General features: G+C 41.1%; 1 non-coding gene across 1 annotated transcript; it reads left to right on the top strand.

Moving 5' to 3' along the window:
• The first annotated feature begins 4,142 nt into the window (after positions 1–4,142).
• On the top strand, positions 4,143–4,277 carry LOC112066540 (small nucleolar RNA SNORA70). The gene has a single exon (XR_002892716.1). It is a non-coding gene; the product is annotated as a small nucleolar RNA SNORA70 (small nucleolar RNA).
• The last annotated feature ends 8,037 nt before the right edge of the window (positions 4,278–12,314 follow it).

The following is a 12,314-nucleotide window of genomic DNA, read 5'->3' as shown; positions in this document are numbered from 1 at the left end:
ACCTACCAAGAAAAAAGGAGGGAAAGGGGAATTAACTACAGACAGTGGCTTTTATAAAACGCTGAATGTTTTGTTGTTTAAGTGCTAGGTTTCAAAATGTACATAACGGTGTTTGTTTGTTTGTTTTTTTGTGGTACGCGGGCCTCTCACTGCTGTGGCCTCTCCCGTTGCGGAGCGCAGGCTCCGGACGCGCAGGCTCAGCGGCCATGGCTCACGGGTCCAGCCGCTCCGCGGCATGTGGGATCTTCCCGGACCAGGGCACGAACCCGTGTTCCCTGCATCGGCAGGCGGATTCTCAACCACTGCGGCACCAGGGAAGCCCCATAACTGTGTTTTTTAAGTTCTTCCCGTGATTGATTGAGATTATGAACTGGAAATGCTTGTGGGATGGAATCTTATTCCCTACGAGTCCATCAGAAGTGAATTTAGCAACTGTGATGGCAACCCAAGTACTCTTATATTGCTAATTTCAGGCATATACAACTTAACTGTTTGTACTCTGCCCAAGTGCAAAAAGGATTTGAGGTTCCCAGTGTTATTTGGCAATATAGTATATTGTAGTTATTAAACGTATAGGCCTTGAGAATTTAACAGAGCTGAGCCTGACTCGGGTGGTTAACCCTGGTCAAGTAACCTAACCTTATGTTCTTCATATTGCCACCAAAAAATGGGAAAATATGGGGGCCTCATTAAATTATCTGCATGCCTTAAATGAGATAATAATAATTGCTAACATATATTGAGCACTTACAGTATGCTACACCTTTAGTTCTCAAACAGTCCTATGATGTCGATACAATTATTATCTCCGTGTTTCAACTGAACAGACAGACAGAGGTTCAGAAGTAGGTGACACTCCCCTGATTTTGGTTAAGTTAGACATAAGCCTCTTTTAGATTTCTTTTTAAAAAGAAAAGTCAATCTTTAAAGTTTTATTTCCTTGAGTTTTCGAACACATGAAGCAAGCATCAGTAGGTTTCTCAAGAACACACAAATAGTAAATGGTCAGCATTTAAACTCAGGCAGTGTGATTCCAAACATGCACTTTTAATCATTCTACCACGTTTCGTGTAAAGTACTTAATACAATGCCAGGCACTTAGTAGGTGCTCAATAAATGGCAGCTACTGTTATTAAACATATAAATAACATAAGCAAAAGAGTCCTTATTCTCTAATCTCATACAATTTAAAAATGCAGTGTAAGTAGTAATTTTCGGTCTTTTTCCTAGAAGTAGCTGACACTCCCCTGATTTTGGTTTAAGTTAGACAAAAGCCACTTTTAGATTTCTTTTTAAAAAGAAAAGTCAATCTTTAAAGTTTTATTTCCTTGAGTTTTGGAAAACATGAAGCAAGCATCAGTTAGATGAAATATAAGTCTGTTTTTTTGCTGCTTGTACTAAAATGTTTTTTCAGTGACCTTGTAGTCATTATTTATAGTTTCCTTTGAAGAATGGAGAATCTTAGGTTGCTTATTGCCCTAATCTTCAGAGAAGATCTATGACAGATTTTTCTGATCCCGAAGAATACATCAAATCATATGAAACTGCTCAGTTATCAGGCCATGAAAACAGGTCATTTCTACTAAAGAATAGATTACTCCAGCATCATCATGAAAAGAATATTCTCCTTGGAAATACCCAGGCAGGTTTGCATTTTGAATATGTACCAGCTGTGATGGAAAAGAACAATCTAATCCTTTCGATTTCTGTAGTCTACTACTTCACTTGCACAGCAGGGGATGTGAAAGAAATGGTATCAAAAAGCATCTCAATATAAAAATTTTATTCTCATACTCAATAAAATGAATTAAGTGACTGAAGAAAAAAGTTAAACACTTCAGAACATTATGTCAGTTGGTTCTGGTCACCAGGGCAGTTAACTCTAGTCACCACAACTTTTTTCCACATTATGACTAGCTCTGCTTAAGTATAGACACTCCTGAGAGTGTCTTATATATGTGAGTATTTATAAATTGGAAACCCCAATTTATAAATACTCACATATATAAAATTGTATAAAATACTTCAGCTCTTTAAATGTATGACTTAAGGGCAATTAATGGCAATTGGCAGGTAGAGACCAAGTTATATGGCAGCTGCTTTAATGGGCCCGTGAATGAGAAAAAGGACACAGTCCCAGAGCAGCTGTGCTGACTGTGCTCTCTCTGCATCAGATTCCCAGCAGTTATAACCTTCAGTACTCCAGGGACCAGGATATGTGGGAGGATGCTGTATTCCAAAAAGTCTGTTCTCAGTGTTACCCATCCTCATCAGAACCATTGACCTATTCCCTCAGGAGATTCCTAGTACAGGTTTCAGACCTGTTCTGGCAAACCATTTAATGGGTACCCCTCGTTAACTCAGAATTGAGACCTGGGACAGCCTCTGAAGATGGGAGAATTTACTAATCCCATCTATGGCCCCTGGAATGACACATTTGCAAATCTGAAGAGTAGAACCAGCATATTCAGATTCTCCCATCGTCACTGAGGGAGGTGGATAAAGGAAACGAGGGAAAGCTCCAGTGAGACAGGGTCATTTATCTATTGTGTTCACTGTATCTTCAGCACCTTGAAGAGGGCCTGTCTCCCAGCAGATGCTCAGGAAACATTTGTTGAGTGAATGAATAGGGAGTTCAGAAATGAAATAGATCCCTGGGAGAAAAGGAGATGCAAAGCTGTTGGTCAGTGTCATATTGAGGAGAAAGGACCCATGCTTGTCCTGTCATTAGTGCCCAGGTGGCCTGCAGAGAAGGCAGCTTGCTTTGGAGCTCAGGCAAAAATGGAGTGAACCATCAATTCTTGGTCTTTTAGGAAGAGCCAATAAACCTCACTTGCAGGATGAGACCCATATAACCTTGTGTGCTGAGACTCAAGATATTGCTTAATGAGGTTTAAAAAACCTTAATGAGGAGGTTAAAAAATATATTCTCACGTTGAAGCCAGTTTTCCATAATTTTATTGCCAGTGTTTAATATTTCCAGTATACTATAGGTTAAATGGACTTTTATGGCCTCAGCTGGCCTTATATGATCTGTAAGTTGGGTACTACTTATTTTATTGACTATTAAAATAAACAGGCCCTTTGTTCTCTAACCTAGCAGAAACCCTTACAAAAGAAGACTTTTTAAAACGTTCTTCTTCAGAGAGCTGTGAACTAATGCCTTACTTCAGGCGTGCAGAGAAATTCCAATTCCCTTGTCTATGAAGTTAAACTGTTCCTTACTATCAGTCTAAGAGGTGATGAAATCAGTGTCCAGTATGAAGTCAGGATCAGAGGGCAGAGAAGGAAACCCAGGTGGCCAGTATGAATTCAAGTATGAATTCAAGATTTGTTGAATGTATTTTGAATTTCTGGGTCATCAGTCAGTCCCATATTATAATGTAAGTACAAAGAGTACTTTCCAAATTCCGAAGTAAATTATCTTTATTTTTTTATCATTTGCTATTATCAATATTGTCTTCTCTCCATTTATATGTACTTGCTAAAGTTGGTTCAGCAAAATAAAATACTCTCAAAATTAACTAGAATATTGTTGGGATTTTAGTAATAATTCACTTTATGTTTTTGAATACTTGAAATATGCTAAAGATTGTAAAGTGTAGAAATTCAGATAACCTGACTCAATCACTTAAAGGTGGAGGTCTTACTCTGTCAGACCAGTTATTATAGATACAAGGGAGCTAATGTTCTAGTAGGGAAACAGATATACCAATAAGTATATGCGATATTCATTCATTCAACAAGTATTTATTGAGTGCCTACTATGTGCCAGTCATTTTTCCAGATGCTGGGGCTGCTCAGTGAACAAACATGGCAACTGCCATGGCAGAGGTACATGCACATAAGATACACCAGAACCACAGGGGAGAATCAGAGAGGGCCTCACAGAGGAAAAATATCTGATTTGAGAAACAAAGCATAAGTAGGAGATTGACAATAAAAAAGGAGGCAGGCAAGGGGTGATGGAAAAGCATTCCAGGCAAAAGAAATCAAGTGGAAATAGGAAAGGAGAATAGGTTGTGTTCTGGGAACGTAGTCTGTATTGCTGGTTTAAAAGTAGTGTGTGTCGTGTGTGTGTGTGTTGAGGTGGGGAGGAAACAAACATATAATCATAAACTACATAATAAATGACATGCATATTGCAGCCAGTTAAGCCGACTGTGCTCTTTCCCCCATGGGGGCCCGCTGCAAAATGGCTGCAAACAGCAGCCTCCTCGGTAGTGTATGCAGCCTGTTGCCTGTATGGGTTGCCCTAAGGGACCTTGGAGACAGCCCTTTCCAGTGGACTTTAATGACTGGCATGCCGTCCCCAGTCTAGGCTCCAGACAGGTATGCGTGGTGCCTTCGGAAAGCCCCAGGGCACAGTGGCCGGGTTCCACATTGGCCAGGTCATAATGTCCATCCGCACCAAGCTGCAGAACAAGGAGCATGTGATTGAGGCCCTCCGCAGGGCCAAGTTCAAGTTCCCTGGCCACCAGAAGATCCACATCTCCAAGAACTGGGGATTTACTAAGTTTAATGCAGATGAATTTGAAAACATGGTGGCAGAAAAGCGGCTCATCCCAGATGGCTGTGGGGTCAAGTACATCCCTAATCGTGGCCCCCTGGACAAATGGCAGGCCCTGCACTCGTGAGAGCCTTGGCACCGCCCCCTCCCTACACATGCCCACCAATAAACCCTACTTTCTTGAAAATAAATAAATAAATGACATGCATAAATGTGTGTAGAATTTATTCTGTAAGATGCAGGAGATGGGAACCTTGAAAGAATGGTGAGGCGTGGAGTCCTGTTCCATCTATGATGGAGCCTGGAAGGGGAGGGGAAGGGATTTGAAGTCCTGTCAGGAAGATATTGCAGTAGCAAGGAATGGGTTGCACTTAGGGGTGCCTAGTGGCAATAGGAATGGAGAGTAGGTAACACCATCAATAGTTGATCAGAAGATAAGAATCCATGACCCCCAGATTTCAGTTGAGCAACTGGATGGTAATACCTTTCCTTATGATATGGAATATGGGAAAGGGAGTGAAGTGGGGAGAAAAGGTGTGTATAACTTCGAGGAGCACATTCAGGTAGAGAAGTTCAATACCATGTATCCCAGAGGAGAAAAATGGGCTCAAGATAGAAAACTACTGGTATTGATAAGACTACTTTTGGAGAGGATGAATTTTCCCTTAGAGAATATGAAAGGCATCAGTAGTTCATAGAGTAGCGGTGGTGGAGGAACCAGCAAAAGGAGAATGAAAAGAAATGGCCAATGGGTAGGAAGAAATGCAGAAAAGCCTGGTGTCACAGAAACCAAGCACAGAGAACTTTACAAAGAAAGGAGAGGTAAAAGGTCGAAAGGAGAGGTAAAAAGTGTCAGTGCCGAGGAAAGCTCAAGTAACAGAGGGCCAAGATGTGAAGAGGAACTAATATAACTGGCTACAAGAAAGTCTAGTGTACTTATCTAATGATTTCTACAGGTATCTGTTTAGCCTTTAATTTAGATCACAGCTGAATTGTTGGTGATCTATATATTCTGTTCCTGTATCTTCAAGAATTTTATTGTTATTTCCTCAGTCTGTTCTATCCAATGATTATCCATTTAGAATTTAAACTTAAGAATTTCTAAGTTCACATGGACCCTAGACACAAAACACTGAAGTTTATAAAGTTTGTCTTCACCATCCAATACTCCTTAATTTCTCTTCTCCCCTCCTGAGCCTTTTGCTTATATTCTCTTTTCCCGACTTCAGACTCATGACATGTTCGTGCTTTCTGACCCTCAGCTTTCCTCCATCAAAAGTGATTCTCAGGAAAGAACTTTTTAAGCAAATAAGTCTTGAAGCCAGATATGGTATCTCTCCCAGGAGGACAGGGAGAAAATGTTAAACAGCCTTGGTGGATGTTTTGGGCTGGAATGTCAGTGGATGAGGGAGAGATCCGGGGCCAGGGAGGTTTTCCTGATTCCCCTGTAAGGTGACCTCTTACTGCGAAGCAACCCCTGCTTAAAGTAGAAGATACAGCAGTGCAAGCATGCCTAATTTTTCCTCCTAGAACCATACTAAACCTTTAGAAGATTGAAAGGTCACAAACATTTATTATATCAGTGATGTTCTTTTTGGAAATTACATTTTTGGCTGATAGTATTTCAAGGTACTTAGTTGCTAACATAATAGCCAAGGCACACATATCCTTCATCTTGTTTAATGCCAATTACTCTGTCACTATTTTGCTTGGAGCTATTGGAATAACTTCAAATGTGGTTTGGGACAGACAAGTTCAAGTCTATAGAGGACATATTTCCATGTCCACTGAATCAGCTGTTTCCTATTGAATTTTTTTACAACAATATTAATGACTGACTTCTGTACAGCCCAGTAGCTTGATCATGCTTTTAATTTAATTCAGTTGTTTAGGAAAGGGAAACAACCCCATTAATCTTTTTTTTTTTTTTTTTTTTTGTGGTACGCGGGCCTCTCACTGTTGTGGCCTCTCCCGTTGCGGAGCACAGGCCCCGGACGCGCAGGCTCAGCGGCCATGGCTCACGGGCCCAGCCGCTCCGCGGCATGTGGGATCTTACCAGACTGGGGCACAAACCCGTGTCCCCTGCATCGGCAGGCGGAGTCTCAACCACTGCACCACCAAGGAAGCCCTCATTAATCATTTTTTAAGATTCAGTTTATGCATATGATATAGATACCATGTTTCCTGAAAGTGTCTTTGCTGAATTTTTTGATTAGAAAAAAAAAAGAGTAGCTCAGTGAGTGAAAACTTTGTTATGAACTTCGTTTCTAAAAGTAAAGATAAGTGACAAGAGGATTTGCCTGTTCTGATATGTAATGGAAAACCATATTAACTTTTGCTCAGTATATCATTAAAATGTGTTATGCTTTCATGGATATGTTTGTATCTCATGTCAATTAATTAAAAGCTCTTAATCCTCTACTTATATTTAAGCCTCGGGTAACAAGGTTCCTAATAAATGCACTGTGTAAAAATATTATCTTACAAAGAGAAAGGAGGAAGTGGACAAGTCCAAACATTTCCTCACCAGCAAAGGCCCAGTACCAGAAGCACGTATGGGTCCCAGCCAGAAAGCTTACCAACAAGTTCCTGAGGGACAGGAAGCAGTAGATTAGCAGTGCTTTCCATTTAAGTTCAATTTATGTTTTGTAAGACATGCAGATGGGAGATCTTTAACACGTCCCTTAATGGGCTGATAATAACAAGAGTATTTAAGGAAAAATACTCTCTAAGAAATAGAAACATTACTCCAAAGAAATGGTGAGAAATTGATCATGAGAAAAAGGAAGAACTAGACATAGATATGTAGGAATAGAAATAATCTACTTAGAGCCTGGTGTGGTTTTATTTTCTCTGAGGTGCTGTCAAGGACCATTAAATCAAAGCAGCGGGGCTTCCCTTGTGGTGGAGTGGTTAAGAATCCGCCTGCCAATGCAGGGGACACGGGTTCAAGCCCTGGTCCGGGAAGATCCCACATGCTACGGAGCAACTAAGCCTGTGCGCCACAACTACTGAGCCCGTGTGCCACAACTACTGAAACTCATGCACCTAGAGCCTGTGCTCTGCAACAAGCGAAGCCACCGCAGTGAGAAGCCTGTGCACTGCAATGAAGAGTAGCCCCCGCTCGCCGCAGCTAGAGAAAGCCCGCGTGCAGCAACGAAGACCCAACACAGCCAAAAAATAAAAACAAATAAATAAATAAATTTTTAAAAAATCAAAGAGGCATTTATAGAATCATAAGACTGTCAGAGCTGAAAGGGTCATCCCTAGTATAATCTCCTAGTTTTACAGGTGAGAAAACCCAGGCTCATTTATACAAGGGTGATAACACTCTATGAATTCTGCTAGAGGACAGGCCACCTGGGAATAATGAGGATCTAGATCTACACCGACAAACTTGGGTGGAGATGCGGAAGGAAAGAAGGATTGGCTTCTGGAAAGTAAGCCCAATCTCATGGGAAGGACGTGGTATATGAAGGGTACAGCAACAGAGACAATGTTGTATCTTGGAAAAGGAGCTTCAGCTGGAAGGGCTGAGGCAGAAAGAACATTTCTGTAGATGGATAGCACGTAGCTGGTACTGGAGGCCAGCCGTTGGGACTGAAAAATTTGAGGAGGTAGTGAATCCTGAGCAGGTAACTCGCACCTTAGCTATTTATCTTCAATCCAGAGGCGGGTGTCCCATCCCTGGAAAGAAAAGAAGCTTCCCAAGAGCAAGACAATGCTTCGATCCCAGAAAGATATCTAACTGGGATGCCAATTAAGCTAAAATATATAATCAGCATTGAATTAACAGGATGTTTAAGATGTGTATTTGCAGCTTTAGAGCAAGAGAGAGTCTCAGCACCAGGACACAGGGTGAGACCTAATAGAAGCAAAATAGACAAATGGTGTGCTCCAAGATGCTAGGATACAACTCCCTAAATTCCTCTTAAGAACGGATTTTTCTAAGAAACTCTAGTTTGTGGAAATCCAGTGGTTCCAGCTGTGAGGGAAAGAGGGCTTCAAGTCCCATGAAAATACGCTTAGTCACTTCTAACATTGCAGACCCAATGTCATGTAGAACACTTTTCTGCATTATCAGGTAACTTGCACATTTAGTAAATGAACCTAATCTAGAGATTTCACTTGAGCAGTTCTCAAATATAACTTATATTGGCATTATAGGGATGGAGAATTAGAAGAAAATGTGTCCTTTCCTTCCTCATTAATACTACTGATTACTCTCATGCATGCATCTAATAATAGAACTTTGAATTGTAGCTCTTGCTTTTGTTTCCAACAAAAAGAGAAAAATAAAGAACAATGTAATTGGAATATCTTGCAAAATTTCAGATGGGTGGGATAATCTGTGTGGTTGAAAATGAATATTATTCAGGTCAGCATTTACTGAGACCCTACCATGTGAAGGGTCTTTGAACTGAGGGTTAACATGGTATGACGGTTCATGTTACATGTCAACTTGGCTGGGTGATGGTGCCAAATTTGGGGTTTGTTTGGTCAAACACCAGCCCAGATTTTGCTGTGAAGGTATTTTGGTATGTAATTAACAATTATATCAGTAGACTTTGCATAAAGCAGATTATCCTCCCTAATATGAGTGAGCATTGTCCAATCAGTTAAAGGCCTTAAGAGCAAAGACTGAGGTTTCCTGAAGGAAGAATTCTCCTCAAGACTGCAACATAGAAATTCTGCCTGAGTTTTCATCCTGCTACTCTGTGGAATTTGGACTGTGACATCAACTCTTGCCTGAATTTCCAGCCTGCAGGCCGCCTACTTTACAGATTTTGGATTTATCAGCCCCCCACCCCCGACAATCATATGAGACAATTCTTTAAAATATTTATCTATCTGCCTATCTATCCATCCTATTGGTTTTGTTTCTCTGGAGAACCCTGACTAATATACATAGCCTAGTCTCACACTGAGAATCAAATTCAGAAAAATCTTCAGTATCTCAGGTAGCTTGATCTGGTTAGATAGGTAGCATTTAGAATTTTTTAAAAGTGTTATCAGGAAAACAATACATCTGAAAACATTGTACTTCAGTTTTTCATGCCAAGACTTGATTAGTTTCGTCCAAATATGAGTCACAGTAAATTTTGCATCTGCTGAATCTCTGCCATTTTTTCCTTTCAGGAGCTCTTCAAGCCAAGTTTCAGTGGGCACATGTGAAAATATCTGTAAGGCCCTGGCAAATAGGAGAATCTGAGAATGTGAAGGGCACTTTGATGAGCAGCCTAGATCATCATGAATTAACTGTTGACAAGTACTTATTTAAAAATAGTGTCAAGTTAAGCAATTGATTTATTGTTTGTTGTCGATCACAAAACATTTAATTCAACTAAGGATTTAAAAAAATCCTTTTCCACTCATATTTTTATGATTTCTTAAAAGTTGAGGGACTTCCCTGGTGGCTCAGTGGTTAAGAATCCGCCTGCCAGTGCAGGGGACACGGGTTCGAGCCCTGGTCCGGGAAGATCCCATATGCCACTGAGCAACTAGGGCCGTGTGTCACAACTACCGAGCTTGCGCTCTAGAGCCCGCGAGCCACAACTACTGAAGCCCACGCGCCTAGAGCCCGTGCTCCACAACAAGAGAAGCATCTGCAATGAGAAGCCCGCGCACTGCAAAGAAGAGTAGCTCCCGCTTGCCGCAGATAGAGAAAGCCCGCGTGCAGCAACGAAAACCCAATGCAGCCAAAAGTTAATTAATTAATTTAAAAAGTTGATGCAACCTAAAATGATCTCTGACCTAACTTACTGGTTTTGCACATGAGGTACAGAAAAATTAAATGACTTTGAACAGTGATTTATTTTCAACCAGCAGCCAGAGTGAATTTTTAAAAACATGTCAGATCATGTTACCCCTACATCCAAAATGTCCAAGGACTTCCTAACTGACTCTAAGAAAAAGCTAAAGTTCTTTAAGCTATACAACTTGCTTCTGATCTGCATCTTCCCTCTCTGCCCCTTGGTTACCACTTTGACCTCACCTCCATCCATTGTCTTCCTGGCTCAGTCTGCTCCAGCCAGCCCCACTGGACACCTGGTTGTTCCCTGAACAAACCAGTAACTCTCCGACCTCAGGACAGAAATGAGTACCATTAACAAAATGTTCAGAAGAGCCCATTCACGCAGAAGAGGTATACATAACTGATGCAATCCAGATGGCAGGCCACTAAGTAGTCGAGGTGGCCGGAGCATGTTCAGGATCAGAGAAGTCTATCAACAAATTTTGAAAACCCTAATTTTTAGGAAGACTAAGCGAGGAATTTCAGTTCCTCCATTTTGGAGAAAGTGGGAAACAAAATTAGGCGAGACCATTCATTCAGCAAACATACTGAGCACTTAAAATGGGTCAAATACTTTAGGGTCTGGACATAAAACAATAAACACAGAACATAGACATAGAACAATAGACATAGAACAATCGATCCCTGTTCTTATAGAATGTAGATTTTAGTGGAAGAGGATACACAGTAAAACAGGTAAATGTGGTATATGAGATCATGATAAATGTTACGAAGAATAATAAAGTAGGAAAGAAGGGTGGGATAAGGATTGTCAGAGTCCGGGAAGGGTGGAGAGGGGAAGGTTCAATTTTATATAGTAAAAGCCCTGCCGAATAGGCAGCTAAAATGAAAAGAAGTGAGAGAATGGGCCATGTGTATATACGAGGCCAGAGTGTAGAGGGCTGGAGTTGTAAATTAGAGGGTCAGGGGACTGAATGACATCCCCAAGGAAGTGAGGATCGGTAAGGAAAAGAGGAGTCCTTGTCCTTGGAGCCTTATTTTGGAGAAGAAGAGGAATCGGCAAAAGAAAACTGAGAAGGAGGAGCCAGGGGAAGAAGCCCAGGAGAATGTTGGTATCCTGGAAACCAAGAGGAAGTGTTTCAAGTTGGAGAGAACAATTAACCATGACAAGAGATTCTAGTAAGTCAATTAAAATGAGGACTGAGTCTTGACCGTTAGATTTACAACATGGAGGCCTTCAGTGACCTTGAAAGGATTAGATTCAGTGGAGTGGTGGGGTGAAAAACAGAAGGGAGTGATCACAGAAGAATAGAAAGAAAGGAGCTGGAGACACCAAGTACAGACAACTCTTTTGAGGAGCTGTGTTGAAAAGGAGAACAAAGAACTGAAATGTTTAGCTGAAAGGGGATGTAGCGTTAAAGAGTTTTTTTAAAAAAACTTTTTATTTCTTAAAGTGGGAGAAATGACAGCATATTTTATGCTGTTGCTATTGAGCCAAAAGAGATGGGAGAACTTGATGAGGCAAGAGAGAGGGGGAGAATTTTTGGAGCGGGTGAGGAGGATGGGCTCAGTGGATAAGTGGAGGGGTTGATCTCAGGCAGGAGTACACTGGGAGGAGGGCAGAATATATGGACAATATCATACACTATTGGGTGGATAGTTTCTAGTGGTAGGAGCTTGAGAAAGTTCTTTTCTAGTTGCTTCTATTTTCTCAGCAAATGGGAAGCTGAGGGAGGATGGGGGAGAACACAATTTGTTGGAGTTTCTAACTTATCTTGTGAATGGGGAGTGAGAGAGAGACCATCTATTGAGGAAGGAAATGCATTATTGAGATAAATGCAAATAGGTATCTGAATTGGTTGGTTGGTTTCAAACAAAACTAAACGTGACTTAATCATGTGCTCCAAGCTGGGCACAAGTTCTCCAGAGTAGCAGATAATATTTATGAAATTTTACCAATAGGAAGACAGAGAGAAGGTGGTGGGGAGAGATTATACTTTAAGGAATTGGCTCATGCTCATGTGACTGTGGGGCTGGCTGAAAGTCTGA

This window comes from Physeter macrocephalus, chromosome 15 (assembly GCF_002837175.3).
Source record: "Physeter macrocephalus isolate SW-GA chromosome 15, ASM283717v5, whole genome shotgun sequence".
Lineage (NCBI taxonomy): Eukaryota > Metazoa > Chordata > Mammalia > Artiodactyla > Physeteridae > Physeter > Physeter macrocephalus.
Note: the sequence above shows the minus strand (reverse complement) of the source record. Positions and strands in the feature narration are given on the sequence as shown.